The 16,563-nt window shown below is 44.1% G+C and overlaps 1 protein-coding gene across 7 annotated transcripts in view; it reads right to left on the bottom strand.

Moving 5' to 3' along the window:
* The window catches only part of TRAF3 (TNF receptor associated factor 3), a 125,615-nt gene that overhangs the window by 67,407 nt on the left and 41,645 nt on the right, over positions 1-16,563 (bottom strand). For 5 of the 7 annotated variants that reach the window (XM_064375236.1, XM_064375235.1, XM_064375237.1 and 2 more), the window contains one exon: positions 3,874-3,990. The exons of the other annotated variants lie outside the window; for them this stretch is intronic. The gene's annotated coding sequence lies outside the window, so the exon portion shown is untranslated. Of the gene's footprint in view, positions 1-3,873; positions 3,991-16,563 lie in introns of those variants that run through there. 7 annotated transcript variants of the gene reach the window in all.

Below are 16,563 nucleotides of genomic sequence, written 5' to 3'. Positions count from 1 at the left end.
ACTGCAGGGTCGAAAGTAAGTTCTGTTTCTAGCTCTCTAAGGAATCACCATACTGCTTTCTGCAATGGTTGAACTAGTTTACACTCCACCAGCAGTGTATAAGTGCTCCCTTTTCTCCACAACCTCACGAGTATCTTATTTTTGGCTTTTTAATAATGGCCATTCTGACTGGTGTGAGATGGTATCTCACTGTGGTTTTAATTTGCATTTCTCTAATGGTCAGTGATTTGGGCTGTTTTTCATATGCCTGCTGGCTGAATGTATTCTTCTTTTGAAAAAGAGTTTGTGTGTGTCCTTTGTCTTTTTTTTTTTTTGAGACAAAATCTTGCTCTGTCGTAGGCTGGAGTGCAGTGGCACAATCTCGGCCCCCTGATTCAAGCTATCCTCCTGCCTCTGCCTCCCGAGTAGCTGGGATTATAGGCGCCTGCCACCACATCCAGCTAATTTTTATATTTTTAGTAGAGGCAGGGTTTCACCATGTTGGCCAGGATGGTCTTGATCTCCTGGCCTCGTGATCCACCTGCCTCGGCCTCCCAAAGTGCTAGGATTACAGGCGTGAGCCACCACGCCCAGCCCTTTGCCCGCTTTTTAATTTTTTTTTTTTTTTTTTGTAAATTTAAGTTCCTTATAGATGCTGGATATCAGGCCTTTGTCAGATGCATAATTTACAAATATGTTCTCCATGCTGTAGGATGTATATTTACTCTGTTAATAGTTTCTTTTGCTGAATAGAAGCTCTTAAGTTTAATTAGATCCCATTTGTCAATTTTTGCTTTTGTTGCAATTGCTTTTGGCGTTTTCATCATGAAATCTTTGTCAGTTCCTATGTCCAGAATGGTATTTGCTGAGGTTGTCTTCCAGGGCTTTTACAATGTTGGGTTTTACATTTGAGTCTTCTATTTTGAGTTGATTTTTGTACATGGTGTAGGGAAGGGGTCAGTTTCAATCTTCTGCATGTGGCTAGCCAGGTATCCCAGCACCACGGATTGAATAGGGAGTCCTTTCCCCGCTGCTTTTGTCAGCTTTGACGAAGACCAGATGGTTGCAGGTGTGCGGCCTTGTTTCTGGGCTCTCTCTTCTGTTCCACCGGTGTCTGCTTTTGCACCAGTACCATGTGTGAGGTTGCTGCATCCCTATAGTATACTTTGAAGTTGGGTAAAAGAATGCCTCCAGCTTTGTTCTTTTGCTTAGACTCCCTGGGCTATTTGGGCTCTTTTTTGGTCCATATGAATTTTAAAGCAGTGTTTTTCTAGTTCTGTGAAGAAGGTCCTTGGTAATTTGCCAGGAATCGCACTGAGTCTGTAAATTGCTATGGGCAGTATGCACACCCAATTTTTTTTTTTTCTGAGAGGAGTCTAGCTCTGTTGCCCAGGCTGGAGTGCAGTGGCGCAATCTCAGTTCACTGCAACCTCCACCTCCAGGGCTCAAGCAATTCTCCTGCCTCAGCCTCTCGAGTAGCTGGGATTACAGTCACCCACCACCATGCCCATCTAATTTTTGTATTTTTAGTAGAGACAGGCTTTCACCATGTTGGCCAGGCTGGTCTCCAAACTCCTGACCTCAGGTGATCCACCCGCCTCAGCCTCCTGAAGTGCTGGAATCACAGGAGTGAGCCACTGCGCCCAGCCAGTGCTTGATAAATATTAACTGAACAGAGTGGGTTATGGACCAGGGCTTAGAAAATGTATTTGTTAAAATGATACTTTTCTTCTTGAAAAACGTTGAGAAAGTAGATGCCTTTTCTGAAACATTTTATGTTTAAAAAAAAAGGAAGTCATATAAAGTGTTCTCACCACAAAAAAGATAACTATTGAGTTTATCTTTACACTTGCTAATTTGCTAGACTTAACCTTTCCATAATATATGCTTCAAAATATCATGTTGTACATGATAAATATATATACGATTTTATATGTCAACTAAGAAAAATAAATTTAAGGAAAAAAAGGATACTTTTCTTCTCAAACTTCTTTTCCAAGTACAAAATTAAATCTCAGTACCAATTGGCTTCCAGGCATTAAATTACACTTCAAAATTATCCTTATTAAAGGTGATACAGGAGCTGCTTTTCATCAACTCATTATTAGAAGCCTTGTGCTAAGTTACTATTATGAATAGAACTTTTAGATAAGCAAATCTGAAAGCGAGAAATCAGTTTGTTTTATAAGGTATGAAGTTGCAAGTTATAATAAACCAAACTACCCCTGATGATGAATGATAAAACTGCCCAGCACTATTAGATATTCTTAAAATCCGGGGCCAAAAAAAAGGGAAAACACACCAAGAACTGAAGGTTGGCCGGGCACAGTGGCTCACGCCTCTAATCGTAGCACTCTGGGAGGCCAAGCCGGGAGGATCACCTGAGGTCAGGAGTTTGGAGACCAGCTTGGCCAACATGGTGAAACTCCATTTCTACTAAAAAAATACAAAAAAATTCAGCCAGGTGTGGTACTGCGTACCTGTAATCCCAGCTACTTGAGAGGCTGAGGCAGCAGAATTGCTTGAGCTGGGGAAGTGGAGTTTGCAGTGAGCCGAGATTGTGCCAATGCACTCTAGCCTGGGCAACAAGAGCAAAACTCCATCTCAAAAAAAAAAAGAAAATAAAAAAAAGAACTAAGGGTTTTGAGTTAAAGTTCTAAGCCAAGAAAGGCTCTTGCATTCTGAGCAACAGGACCAATGGCTGAGGCTGGGAGAAAGCAGCTTACCCCATGAAAGGGCAGCAGGCAGCACTGGGCCAGAGAGCAAGGCAGGCCAGGAGCACCCGGGAGAGCTGGACAGTGAGGCAGCAGGACCTGGCCTGACCAAAGTCCCAGCACTCCATGCTCTATCTGTAACAGTTCAGAAGAGCCAGAGGCCTCTCTTCACCATGTGGTCAGCCAAGAGCCTATATTATCCTCTTCTCTGAAAAATCTTTTACCTCCACCTCCTGAGCTCAGGGACACAGTTTCGACACTGTGGTGGAGGTTACTCAGAAAACAGAAGTCACCTTGTTATGTCAATGCCCTGCTCACTGTGTGGTCCTCCTGTATGGGTTAGATGGGTTTCCTCACTGTATGGATGGCAAACAAGTACCCCAAAAAGAAATCCAGGCAAAAACTGCACCCTTTTAAAGACCTAGCTCAGAAGTCACATAGCACCACTGTGCCATACTGCTGGGTGAGGGGGGGCCACACGCCGAGCCCAGGCACACCTCTTTGTCAAAGTCCCACGCGAGAAGAATATGGAGAATGGGAGAAATCACTGAGAATACTTAGGAGAACACAATGGCACCCTAAGTGAGTTCTACAATAAAGTCTCAGTCTTCTTTGAAGATTGGAAAATCAACAACCAGGGTTCAATGGAATCTGGCTAAAAAAATCAATTTGTATTTCAACCCTTGTAAGGCGAACCTCTTATTACGTGTAATAAGTTGCAACTTGTAAGTTGAGTCTAAATTACTATGTTGCCCTGCCTTAGTAAATACAGTATCATGACCTTGATTTAATAGGTGGTGATTCAGATTCACCCCGGGGTAACTGCTGGGCACTGCAGCTTCTCTATAAGAACACAGAATACCACAGACAGGCAGAAATGCACGTGTCAAGCCAGAATTTATCTCGACATTCCAGTCTGCAGGCTTGGCTATGCACCCATCTCTCATCACAGCATACAGCATTAAGGGCAGAGGTCATGCCCTTTGCCCCTCCCGTGGGTGACTCCAGCACACTGAGTAGAAATTCAGTAAATAACCAGAGGAAGGGAAGACAGGAATTTTAAAAATTCTAAATTACAGTCTAAATTAGATGCTTGTTGTTATTACAGGCCTCTTTCTGACAAAAGGAAAGCAAAAACAACATGCACTGAGAGCAAACCTCTTCTGTCAGGACAACGAACCTCAGAAGAGCAGAGAGCCAGGAGCCAGGAGCCAGGTTTCTGATCCTAGATCTGATTCTGACCTGCTCTGGGACCTTAACCAAGTGGCATCACTTCTTTGGGCCTCATTTTCCTCATCTGTAAAATAAAGGGATTGGATTAGATAAAGATTCGTAACAGAGGCCTACAGGTGAGCCACAGCAACATGCCCACTGTGTGCCTGAAGGCCAGTCTATCTTCAAGCTCGACATTTAAACTCTATAATCTGAATGTTTATTAACAAAGAGAATGAATTCCACAGAGGGTGAAAACCTTCTCCCAGAGCCTAGCCAGGCCCTCTAGGAGCTGCCACCTTGGCAGCAACACCAGGCTCCAGCCTTCCAACCTTAGGCCCCTGAAATCACACAGACATTTCAGTCCCAGGCAATCAAAACATCAACATTGTTTTAAATCCACAAAGGAGACTAGTTTTCTTTATTTTATTTTTCTATAGAGATGAGGTCTTTCTATTTTGCCCTGAATGGTCTTGGATTCCTGGACTCAAGCAATCCTCCTGCCTTGGTCTCTCAAAGTGCTGGGAATACAGGCAAGAGCCACCATGTCCAGCCTATGCTACATACATTTCTAACCAACAGCAAACAGACCTTTGGCAAAGAAGACAATAGGCCCTCGTTTATTACTTTCACAAGCCTGACATTTTAAACATGAGTCTTTAAAACCTGGGCCTCCATCCCCAAAACGAATCCCCATGATATCCTGGAAACAGGCAGGGCTGTCTCCCAGGAAGAGCCCTAGCATGTGTGTTACTGGAAACAAACCCTTTGGATGGACAGAAAGCTGTGCCAGGACCCCCCCAGCACATGGGGCTGCAACTGTGCTTTCAGAGACCTCATGCATTGCTAGCCCTCGGGAGGCATGATGAGCCAGCCCCCTTCTTCACAGCCCGCAGACTGAGGTGGCAGGCTATCACACACACACACAGGCTAGTTCCTCAGCCTGAAGTTGAAAACTATGTCTCAACCATAGTCTGTTGCCAGGAAGCAAGAGACCAAGGCAGACGTCACCGGAGAAAGAACCGAGCTCTACGGACTACTCTGGTAAACGAAGAGAAAAAGGATGTGCTTCATATGGAAAGCCGAATTTATTTACACAAATCGCAAATGCAGGCTCTCAGCTAGAAAAGCTCACTTCCAATGCCAGAAGGTTCAGAACCCATTCACAAGCTTTTCAGAATGCAAGCAGTTGCCATGGTAACCCCAACATTATATTTCTTGGCATTGGACATATAAATTACCACCCATAATGCATTTAATACAGTTTGGGGCCACTAATTCATTGCAAAATAAATCTCAGCTCTGACTCTTGGACTCCCTCTAAGATAAACAAAGAGCAGCAGCTGGAGGTAGCACCCAGCTCACCCCATGGATAAGCACAGAGCTCCACACATCCGAAAATGTCTTCTGAAGGCAAAATAAGAACTAAGGAGATTAGAATTCATCATCTACAGCTGGTGGTTGAGATTTTGTAAGATGAAAAGTTCCATCCAGATTAATGAAACTGTCGTTAAGTTAAAGAAACGAAATATCCGTATCTACATCTCTGAAATTCAACTATGTTTAGCAAATCCAAGAGAAAGCAGATCTCTTCAAAGAACATCTTCAATAACTCCCTCAGAGGGCATCTGCCAACACGAAATAAGATAACTCTTCAATTGTCAAAACTGTCATTAACAAGAAATAAAGTTTTATTTCTTAGGTTCAAAAGAGATCTATTCAATCATAATTCTTTACCTTGACTAGGGATATCCATAAACATTTAAAATACATATACGCATGATTTCTAAAGTCCATTACCTTCTTATAATCCGTCATCTGAACAGAGAGATGAAAACAAAATTATTGTGCACAAACTGCAAAGACATCTTCGGCTTCGCATTCCCAGGAAGAAGCCCACTGCATCAGTAACTTGACAGAGCTGCTGCAGGACATGCCTGCGCCAGCCACAGCATTCACAGAATCGCGCACGTTCTAATCACTAAACTGCCAGGTCCGGAGGATCACTGCCTTCATTATCTCCTCCTTCAGACTGCAGCCAGCAGTCAGCAGTTGTGAAGGGGAGCAAAAGGCTTCGCCACGGGTTGCTTCCATATTAACAAGGACTTTGGTAACCGCTGCATTGCAGTCTTTCTGAAAGCTACCAACCTCAGAAGCAAAAGCGCTGGAGAGAGTCTCCCTGGCACAGGAAGCAGGCTTTCCAATCACAAAGATTTTTTTAACAACCTTTAAAAATGCTGTAAACACCTGAGGCTTTTTCTAGATTTCCTACCTGTTTCCTAAAGGTTGACTGCTTTGTGGTTTTTACTGGAGGATGGCTGTGACCACTGGCTGTGCGGGGTAGGGATGCAGAAAGGAGTGTGATGTGTACACGACGCCCCCTCTCAGTGCTCAGGTACGCCCTGCGGGAATCTGCACATCTGCTGCTTAGCACAAGGCTCAGAGCCCCTGCTGAGGGGCTCCTGGGAATGAGCCATGATTTCCATTCCAAAACATGCAAGTACAGCAAGCACTTCCAGGTCCTCTGTGGGCAGCAATCACTGAACACCCAGCTACCTTCACAGTATGGTAATAACCATTATGTGGTCAGAGCACTTGAAATATTAAACCATTGACCACATAATCAATTTCAGAAGAGACTTCTGAAATAGTAACACGCTTACTAAATGACCTTTGGTTTTCATTCATTCATGCAATACGTTTAGTGAGCACTGACCATGTGCTGTAGATAAAAGGATATTCAAGTTGAGCAACCCTAATCCAAAAATCCAAACTGCCCCAAAATCTGAAACTTTCTGAGTACCTACATATCATCACAAGAGGAAATTCCCCAAATGACCTCACGTGAGAGGTCACAGTCAAAACTTTATTTCATGCACAAAATATTTTTAAAACTGCACAAAATTACCTTCAGGCTATGTGTATAAGGTGTATATGAGATGAATTTTGTGTTTACACTTAAGTCTCATCCCCAAGATATCCAATTATGCATATTCAAATACTCCAAAAAGATCAGAATCTGAAACACTTCTAGTCCCAAGCATTCTGGATAAGGGACACTCAATCCGACTCGGGGAACCACCACCAGGGTGGGTGCCAGTGCTCCAGGAGGAAGAATAACGGGAAACACGCCATCGTGCATGGTGGAGGAGGACCAGCACCGCATGGGAGGCAGAACCAGGGCCCATCCGCAGCTCCAGGACAAGGTTCTATGAGAAAGGAATACTTATAAAAGGAGCTGAAGGCTGTGGACTTGGCTGGAACAGGGAGGCCCAAGGGGAGAACATCCTCCAGATGGCCGTACCCATTCTCAGCAGGTGCGGGAGGTCCTCTGCAAGGTAAAGGTCTGTGGCTGGAGCCCGTCTCTCCCTCACAGCAGACTGGAGCGGGTATGGCCACCACCACCACCACTGACAGAAACCTGCGTCTGGGACCTGAGGCCTACACGTGCCCAAGGCACGTGGTGACCGCAGGGAGGCACTGGGTGTGAGCACAGCAGGGCAGCTCTGTGCTGTGCCACCCCACCACGCTGCCACCCATAAGTAACAGCTGTCCTCTGGCATCCATGGCAACCCCGACAGAGGTGACAGTCCAAGCAGCCTCTGCTCAGATGGCTTTCTTCCACCCCATGTCCAGAGCCCAGCCAGACCCTGAACAGGTATGAGGTGAAAGACTGGATGAATGAACAAACAAACTAAAGAACCTACTGGGCACTCCCCAATTCTGTAATAGGAAATGACATGTCGGACCTCTGCCAATGTTATGCTGTTCTCTGAGGAAAATGGCCCTTCTCTGCCTTGTCTCTGGCTACCTAACTCTACTTCTCATCTCAGGCTCCTCCAGGAAGTCTTCACTGACTGCCTTCCCACCCCTGGCAGCAAGGCCCTTTTCCCGAGCCAGCCCTGCCACCTCCGGCAGCTCCCATGCTGTCTTGAAGTGGTGGATGTGCAGCGGCCCTGCACGGAAGCCCTGCAGCGTGGTCAGGGCTGTATCTGCGGTGCCCAAAGTGCTCCTGCTGCGGCCGCATTCCTGGAGGACTCGCCGCACGTCAGCCACCTACTCCACACACACAACTCGCTTGTTCCTGTGAGGCGGCTCCATCCGACACACGAGGACGCTGAGGCACAGTAAGTTCAAGCGGAAGAGCCAGGATTCACACCCAGGCAACAGCCTCCTCCGGCCACACCCTACCCACCCTTTCTGCTTTTGTAGGTACCCAAAACAGAGTTCACTGACGCCAACTGGAAAAGATGATGTTACCTCATGGGGGTGGGAGGGATTCAAGTTACGGAAAAACTTTTAAGGAAATACTGCAGTCTTCCTCCCCCATCCCTCCCTCTTACCGTGAGCTATGAATGAATGAACACATTCGGCCACAGCAGACACGCCTCCGCGTAAATTCCTGACAGGGAACACCTCACAGCCCACGGAGACGAGGAGAGAAGGCGCAGGCAGGCAGCTCGAGGTGGTTTCCTTTTGCCATCACTGCGCTTCAGAGAGACTCACTCGAGCAGTTTAAAAGCCTCAGACGAACTTTCATCAAGTGCTTCTGGACATTTAGGTGCCACTCTGGGCACTCCCCACAGAAGTTCCAGAAGAATGCTGCCTTTCAAGTCAGAGATCAAGGCTCGTTCTCCGTGGCAGTGCCACTCTCACCAGCCCCCGCTGGCAGCAGCGCTGTAGGAGAACTCTTCCCCACTGATCTGTCCGGCCAGAAGCCCGTGCGTGGCCTGAGCGGGCTCTCCCTGGGGGATGTTGAGCAGTGGGCAGGTCCCACAGCAACACTCTCATGTGTCCTGGAACAGCCAGCGCCTACTGGGGAGGGCCCTGCAGCTGGGCCAGGGCTGGGGGGAGTGTGCACTGGTGGGGAGAGATGGGCAGGGGCGCGAGCTGCCTCCAGGGGCAGCAGAAGGTCCCCAGAGGAGCATGCCACAGAACCCTTCCAATTGCCACCCAACTCAACCATCTGACCAAGGACAGCGAGGTTCGGCGCACAAGTGCCAGGTCCCCGCACACCTCGGGAGGTGGCTTCCTATTGTCTCGTTTCCAGGTGAGGTGGCAGCGAGGCTTCAACAGGAGAAATCACTTTCCAAGTGCACCAGTGGGTGCTCCAGCAAAGCTGCTTGGCTCTGAGTGGCCTGATGCTTTGGACTTGGCATGACCTCCTCCTGGCGAAGGCACGGCCTGGTGTCCTCACAGCAGAGGCGGAGCGGAAAGGGCACGCTGCCTCCCTCTGGCACTGACTCCTCCCAACCAATCGCTCACTCTTTCTGGATCCCAGATTCCTTGTCTAAGAAAGGAGTAGACCTATCCTACAAACCTCATGATGTTGATTTTCAGCGGACAGAATGCATTTGCTTTCTGCAGGAAGCGAATCACGTCTACTCATAATTCACAATGAGTCAACTGGTGTGAAAAAGTATAAGCTGTCTCAAAATATAAGGCATGACTGTCACCAAATATAGCCACAAGGCACTCAGTTATATTTCCAAGCTTAATTCAGCTTAAATATATGATGAGAGACCTACAGGGCTCTTACTAACATTAACTAGAATGGCCATGGCAAATCCTGCCACTTTATTAAATACTAGTAATGAAATTAATACTTTAACTCAGGCAGACTAGCTAATATCATTAATGTGCGTTTACATGAATTTGATGCAAATTATGGAAACATCCCAATAGGTCTCATTTGGACACTTAAAATGCTAAAGAGCATCACTACTATCTGAAGGTACTTATCACTTCAAACAGGCAACTAAGTCACCAAAATTAACAAGAAAAAAATCCAAGCCAGCAGTATTCCGCCTAAAGGGAAAACAGAGACAAATCATTCATAGTCACTCGAGGTGCCACTGGGGCCACAGAACAAAGGATGTCCCCAAGAGGAAGCAGAGAGAAGAAAAACAATCTAAAATACACAAAAAATCTATTTGGCTTTGATACCTACTTATTTACCAATTATCTTACAGGTACTTATTTGATAAGACCATTTCATGACCACCAGATGTGATCTGGTCTTAGGAAGGAAAGAGACTGCAATTCTGCCTGTCTCTCTAGGCAACAGAGGGTCTCAGGGGCTTTAAACATGACACAAGAAGTCACTAGGTCAGCAACAAAGGTCAAACAAGCCCCAGTTACACGTAGCAAAGTGTCTGTACAAGCATAAATGGGAGCCTGAACCTCAGGTAAAATAAGCAACAAAAGAGGATACTTTTTATAGTATCCTCTTTTTTCTACTTTTTATAGTATCCTCTTTTTCATACTTTTTATAGCCCAGGTATATTCCCAAGAGAAATGAAAACACACGTCCACACAAAAACCTGCACACAAATGTTCACAGCAGCATTACCACACAACAGCCAAAAAGGAGAAACAACCCAAATGTCTATCAATGGACTAATGAACACATACAATGTGGAACATCCACCTTGATCGATACACGCTACAACATGAATGAAAACATGATGCTGAGTGAGAGTGGCTGGGCACAGAAAACACATACTGTCTAACTGCATGTTCTACAGAATGTCCAAAGTAGGCAATGGCTGCACAACCCTGTGAATATACTAAAAACCACTGAAGCCGGGCGCAGTGGCTTACATCTGTAATCCCAACACTTTGGGAGGCTGAGGCAGGTGGATCACGAGGTCAGGAGATCGAGACCAGCCTGGCCAACATGGTGATACTCTGTCTCTACTAAACATACAAAAATTAGCCAGGCATGGTGGCACATGCCTGTAATCCCAGCTACTTGGGAGGCTGAGGCAGGAGAATGGCTTGAACCAGGGAGTCACTTTAAATAGGTGAATTGTACGGAATGTGACTATTTCGATAAAGTTATTTTTAAAAAGCTGACACAATCAAGCCAAAGGCCAAACATCCAACAGACACCATTTAATGAGATGCAGCTCAACCATTCAATTAAAAAACAAGAAAACGTTATGACAGGAGTTCCCACTATGCCAAAAGATGCATTACTTTTGGGGTAGTCCTTCCAAAAATTTTAAATAAGCTTCTCACTATTCAAAACAATTCATAATTCCTGTGGCAACTCCCCCTCTCCCAAATCTAAAAGTTCAACAATTTTTCAAGAAAAAAATTGATGTTAATTTTAAAGTAAAATATAAATTACATATTTGTGCAAATGTAACACTTTTAATCATGAGAGAGAGGTGTCACTATGGAAATTACCAACACTCTCCCCCAAGAAAGTACTCATTTAATTGGCTCTGTCTACTAGGAAATAAATAATACTTGGATCTTTAAGACCTAGAAACATTTCAGAAGGTTTGAGGTCAAAGAAAACACGTTAACTCAACATAACACTCACAAGAACAAAAATAAGCCTATGCATAAAATAAACAACTAAATGACAGTGGAAAGACTACATTCCCTAAACCTAACAAAAGTTTCCACGTCATTCCCACCCAGTGCCAGCTGTCCACCTCAAAGTCTTCAACAACCCAACTCATAGAAAGCACCTATGGTCAACGTGGTAACATAAGCACAATTCTGTAACTGGCTCAAGTCGTCATTACAATAAGGTGTGTTTCTGTTTTCCGCAGGAAGAGAATCATGTCGACTCACAATTCACAATGAGTCAACCAGTGTGTAAAATATTTTACATAATGGGAAAATTTATTGTGACCCAAAAGTTCAGTGTGTTCTCATTAAGTTACCAGAAATTACAGATGTGAAGATACTTCTGTTAACTTAACCAAAATCAAGAAAAGAAACTACTTTAGATATGCACACATTTTCAGTTTGGTAGATTTGATTCTTTTTATGATACGGCATTTCAAGTTACTCAGATTGGTAAACGCACCGTTTAAATACTAAATAGAGAAAATCTGCATATTGACAACATAGGTAATTTAAGACTGGTTTTGGCATACGTCACCACCTATATAACTAAGCTCTGTCAAAACCTGACAGGGGTGGCTTCAGTTTTTGTAAATACTCTCGTGGTGAAATGGTTTTTCCAAAGTTACGATACCATCTACAGTGCTAATGGAGCCTTCCCATTGTGCTTCACTGTGAATAACGTATTTCTGTGGAAAATCTTATAGTGCTGCATCCATTTCACATTTTCACACGTTACATTCAATTTTTTTAATACCAAAAAAAAATTTAAGCAATTAAAACACATAAAATTTTTCTATTATGACCTTTTAAAAAATGCTCAGTCTTGGGATAGCATTAGGAGAAATACCTAATGTAAATGATGGGGGGATGGATGCAGCAAACCACCACCATGGCACGTGTATACCTATGTAACAAACCTGCAAGATCTGCACATGTACCCCAGAACTTAAAGTATAATAAATAACTTTAAAAAAAAAAAAAAAAACTTCAGTCTTTTATTTCATTTTTTTTACTTTTTTTGTTTGAGATGGAGTCTCACTCTGTTGCCCAGGCTGGAGTGCAGTGGCGCAATCTCAGCTCACTGCAACCTCCGCCTCCCAGGTTCAAGCCATTCTCCTGCCTCAGCCTCCTGAGTAGCTGGGACTACAGGTGCACGCTACCATGCCCAACTAATTTTTGTATTTTTAGTAGAGACAGGATTTCACCATATTGTCCAGGCTGGTCTCAAACTCCTGACCTCACGATCTGTCCACCTCTGCCTCTCAAAGTGCTGGGATTATAGGCGTGAGCCACCGTGCCCTCTGCCTCTCAAAGTGCTGGGATTATAGGCATGAGCCACCGTGCCCTAGCCACAAAACCCTCAGTCTTTTAAAGGCCACACTTGGAAACGGACATGTTTATACATGCAATACAGATGCAAACATTTTTAAACTACATAATCCATTGATACACACAGACTAAGAAACCAAACATTTCCAATTCCATAAACATAATACATCTGAAGCAAAGATAATACCACCAGATATTTTTTACTTTATAAGCTGGTCCCCAGAAAAGGGTAATCATGAAAGACACCAGGGAGCCTCTTTTTCAACCTTGTTAAATAAACGACTTGCAAATATTAACCACAAAACTGTAGGTGAAGCCACTCTGTCCTGTCATGATTACTCACTCATAAAAGCCCAAAATGTGTCTTGAGGGGAGTTTTTGCAATACAAATCCTAATCTTAACTATATAAACTCTATTCTTAACTATCTTAAAATACATTACAAAAGACCATTCTCAACTTTCTGAAAACTGTAATATCTTTTATAAAATCTGAAAGATTGAGATGGTGTTTTTAATAGTGTTGTCACTCATTAAACCTTGACTCATTAAGTCAAGTACCTGGGACAAAATCATTTTAAATTAAAAGAGCAATCTTTAATATACATTTTCACATGAGGCTTAATACATTCTACACAACTTATCAAAGGCCACAGAAAAACTTCGGAAATAATGAAACGAACACATGGTGATATTTGCTTCAGGAACAGATTATTTCACCCTATATCCTTTTAAAGTGCTTGAGATATGAATATTTAGTAGGCATGTTTCAGAATTAGCTCTTCATTTTCTAATAAAAGAGGGCAAACCTCCCTGCAGGCTTGGCAATGAAACATTTTCAAATGCAGGTACCAGGCGGGTGTTGGTGGTTCATGCCTATAATCTCAGCACTTTGGGAGGCTGAGGCAGCAGGATCCGCTTGAACCCAGGAGTTCAAGACCAGCCTAGTCAACATAGCAAGACCCCATCTCTACAAAAAAAATTTTTTAACTTAACCAAGTGTGGTGGTGGGTGCCTGTAATCCCAGCTACTCAAGAGGCTGAGGTAGAAGGATCACTTGAGTCCAGGAGACTGAAGCTGCAGTGAGCTGTGACTGCACCATTGTGCTTCAGCCTGGGCAACAGAGCAAGACCCTGTCTCTAAAAAAAAAAAAAAAAAAAAAAACAAAAGCAGATACCATTGCAGAAAGCAAATTGTAAAGGTACCTACCTACATCAAAATGCATCTGAAAACCATTACCTGGCACCTGAGTACAGAAGGTTAGGAAGTAAAGGCAGCGCTCCGGATCTGCATCATCTGGAGTCTGTCCTCTCCTCCTTGGACCCAGACAGCCAGACCTGAGGGTGGGATCCAGGCAATCCAGAACAGTGACCTCAGACACTGAGAGGGACACACTGGGGCCTATGTCACAATGCAGTGCCCCTGCTACCAGCCCCCCATGTAGCTCACCTGAAACTGCACCTGTGGAACACAGTCTTAAAGGGAAAGGGGAGATGACAGGGAGAACCCCAGACCTGCCGGAGTGCCCTCCCAGCACGGGCTCATCACCTGCATATGGTGACCACCCACCCCTACACGGGAGGGCGGACGTGATGTTTTCTTCCTTTGTGTTTCAGCACGATGCATAATGCGTGACAAGCAGATGCTCACTAAGACAGGTCCATAATCCCTCATCTACAATTCGAAAATCCAAAAAGCTCTCTGAAAACTGAAAGCATGTTCATAACTCACTTGGCAGCATGCCCTGATCTGATGTGAGGCTATTCATAGTCTCACTGTCCCACTTAGTGCAAATATTCAGATACTTCACTGCAAAAATCTTAATGTGCTTGATTAGAAGGTGCTGCCTAGGATGTTCTATAACATATGGGACTTTTACTAATCTGTTCTAAAAATCTAAAAAATGCCACATTCCCAAACACCTCTGGCCGCTAGAGTCACAAAGGACTGTGGTCCCTTGATAGATGATCACAGGGCAGGCACTGGCCAGAGATGGTGACACCCAAGATATAAATGGGCAGCAGGAAGAAGTACCTTTAATGGCCAGGAGAGAACAATAATCTGGATTCAAAGTCTACTTTACACATATGTTCGTTCTACAAACATGCTGAGCGTGTGTGCACACACCTCGCCCACAGCTGGGTGGACTGCATGAAAGGAAGACTGCGGTCCCTGCCCTCACGGAGGGGAAGACCATGAGGTGACAAACAAGTGCTCCGGCTCAGGCGGCAAACACAAGCTGTGGCCAGTGGGTAAAGGCAAGGAAGGTGCTGATGCAACACTCAGGAACGGCCCGAGCAGAGGGTGGCCAGGGAAGCCCCTGAGGAGTGACAGGGAAGCTACCCAAGGAACAGGGATAGCACAGCAAGAGTGCCAGGATAGGGACGCACCACTCTAGGAATCAGAGCACAGCTCAGGGGAGGCACCCTGGGGGAAGGGAGAAGGATGCAGGGCTGGGGTGATGGGAGAGTTAGGATTTGTTAAAATTAATTAATTTTTAAAGTTACATTTTTTTGTAAGAGACAGAGTCTTTCTCCGTCACCCAGACTGGAGTGCAGTGGCATGATCACAGCTCACTGTAACCTCACCTCAGCCTCCTGTAATTTTTAAATTTTTTAATTGACAAAGAATAATTCTATATATTTTTATAAGATACAATTGGATGTTTTGATCTATGTATACATTGTAGAATGACTAAATCAAACTAGTTTATCTATCACCTCACCAAGTTACTTTTCGTGTGATGAAAATATTTAAGATCTACTCATAGGCAAGGACTTCATGACTAAAACACCAAAAGCAATGGCAACAAAAGCCAAAATAGACAAATGGGATCTAATTAAACTTAAGAGTTTCTGCACAGCAAAAGAAACAATCATTAGAGTGAACTGGCAGTGAACTGGCAACCAACAGAATGGAAAAAAATTTCTGCAATCTACCCATCAGACAAGGGCTAATATCCAGAATCTACAAAGAACTAAAGCAGATTTACAAGAAACAAACAAACCCATTCAGAAGTAGGTGAAGGATATGAACAGACACTTTTCAAAAGAAGACATTTATGAGGCCAACAAACATGAAAAAATGCTCATCATCACTGGTCATTAGAGAAATGCAAATCAAAACGACATTGAGATACCATCTCACGCCAGTTAGAATGGTGATCATAAAAAAATTTGGAGACAACAGATGCTGGAAAGGATGTGGAGAAATAGGAACACTTTTACACTGTTGGTGGGAGTGTAAACTAGTTCAACCATTGTGGAAGACAGTGTGGCAATTCCTCAAGGACCTAGAAACAGAAATTCCATTTGACCCAGCAATCCCATTACTGGGTATATACCCAAAGGATTATAAATTGTTCTATTATAAAGACACATGCACACATATGTTCACTGTGGCACTGTTTACAATAGCAAAGACCTGGAACCAACCCAAATGCCCATCAATGATAGACTGGACAAAGAAAATGTGGCACATATATACAATGGAATACTATGTAGTCATAAAAAATGATGAGTTTGTGTCCTTTTTAGGGACATGGATGAATCTAGAAACCATCATTCTCAACAAACTGACACAAGAACAGAAAACCAAACACCCCATGTTTTCACTCATAGGCAGGTGTTGAACAATGAGAACACATGGGCACAGAGAGGGGGACATCACACACCAGGGTCTGTTTGGAAGTGGTGGGCTAGGGGAGGGTCATTGTGGGTGGGAAGGTTGGGGAGGGATAACACTGAGAAAAATGCCTGATGTAAGTGACGGGGGGGTGGATGGAGACAGCAAGCCACCATGGCATGTGTGTACCTCTGCAACAATCCTGTAAGATCTGCACATGTACCCCAGAACGTAAAGTACAATAAAAATAAAAATAAGAGAAAGAAAAAAATTTTAAAAAAATCTATTCTTTAGCAGTTCTGAAATATATAATATATGATTATCATCCATGTCCACAGA

Source organism: Aotus nancymaae, unplaced genomic scaffold (assembly GCF_030222135.1).
Source record: "Aotus nancymaae isolate 86718 unplaced genomic scaffold, 86718_ANA_hifiasm-v0.15.2.pri h1tg000011l, whole genome shotgun sequence".
NCBI lineage: Eukaryota > Metazoa > Chordata > Mammalia > Primates > Aotidae > Aotus > Aotus nancymaae.
Note: the sequence above shows the minus strand (reverse complement) of the source record. Positions and strands in the feature narration are given on the sequence as shown.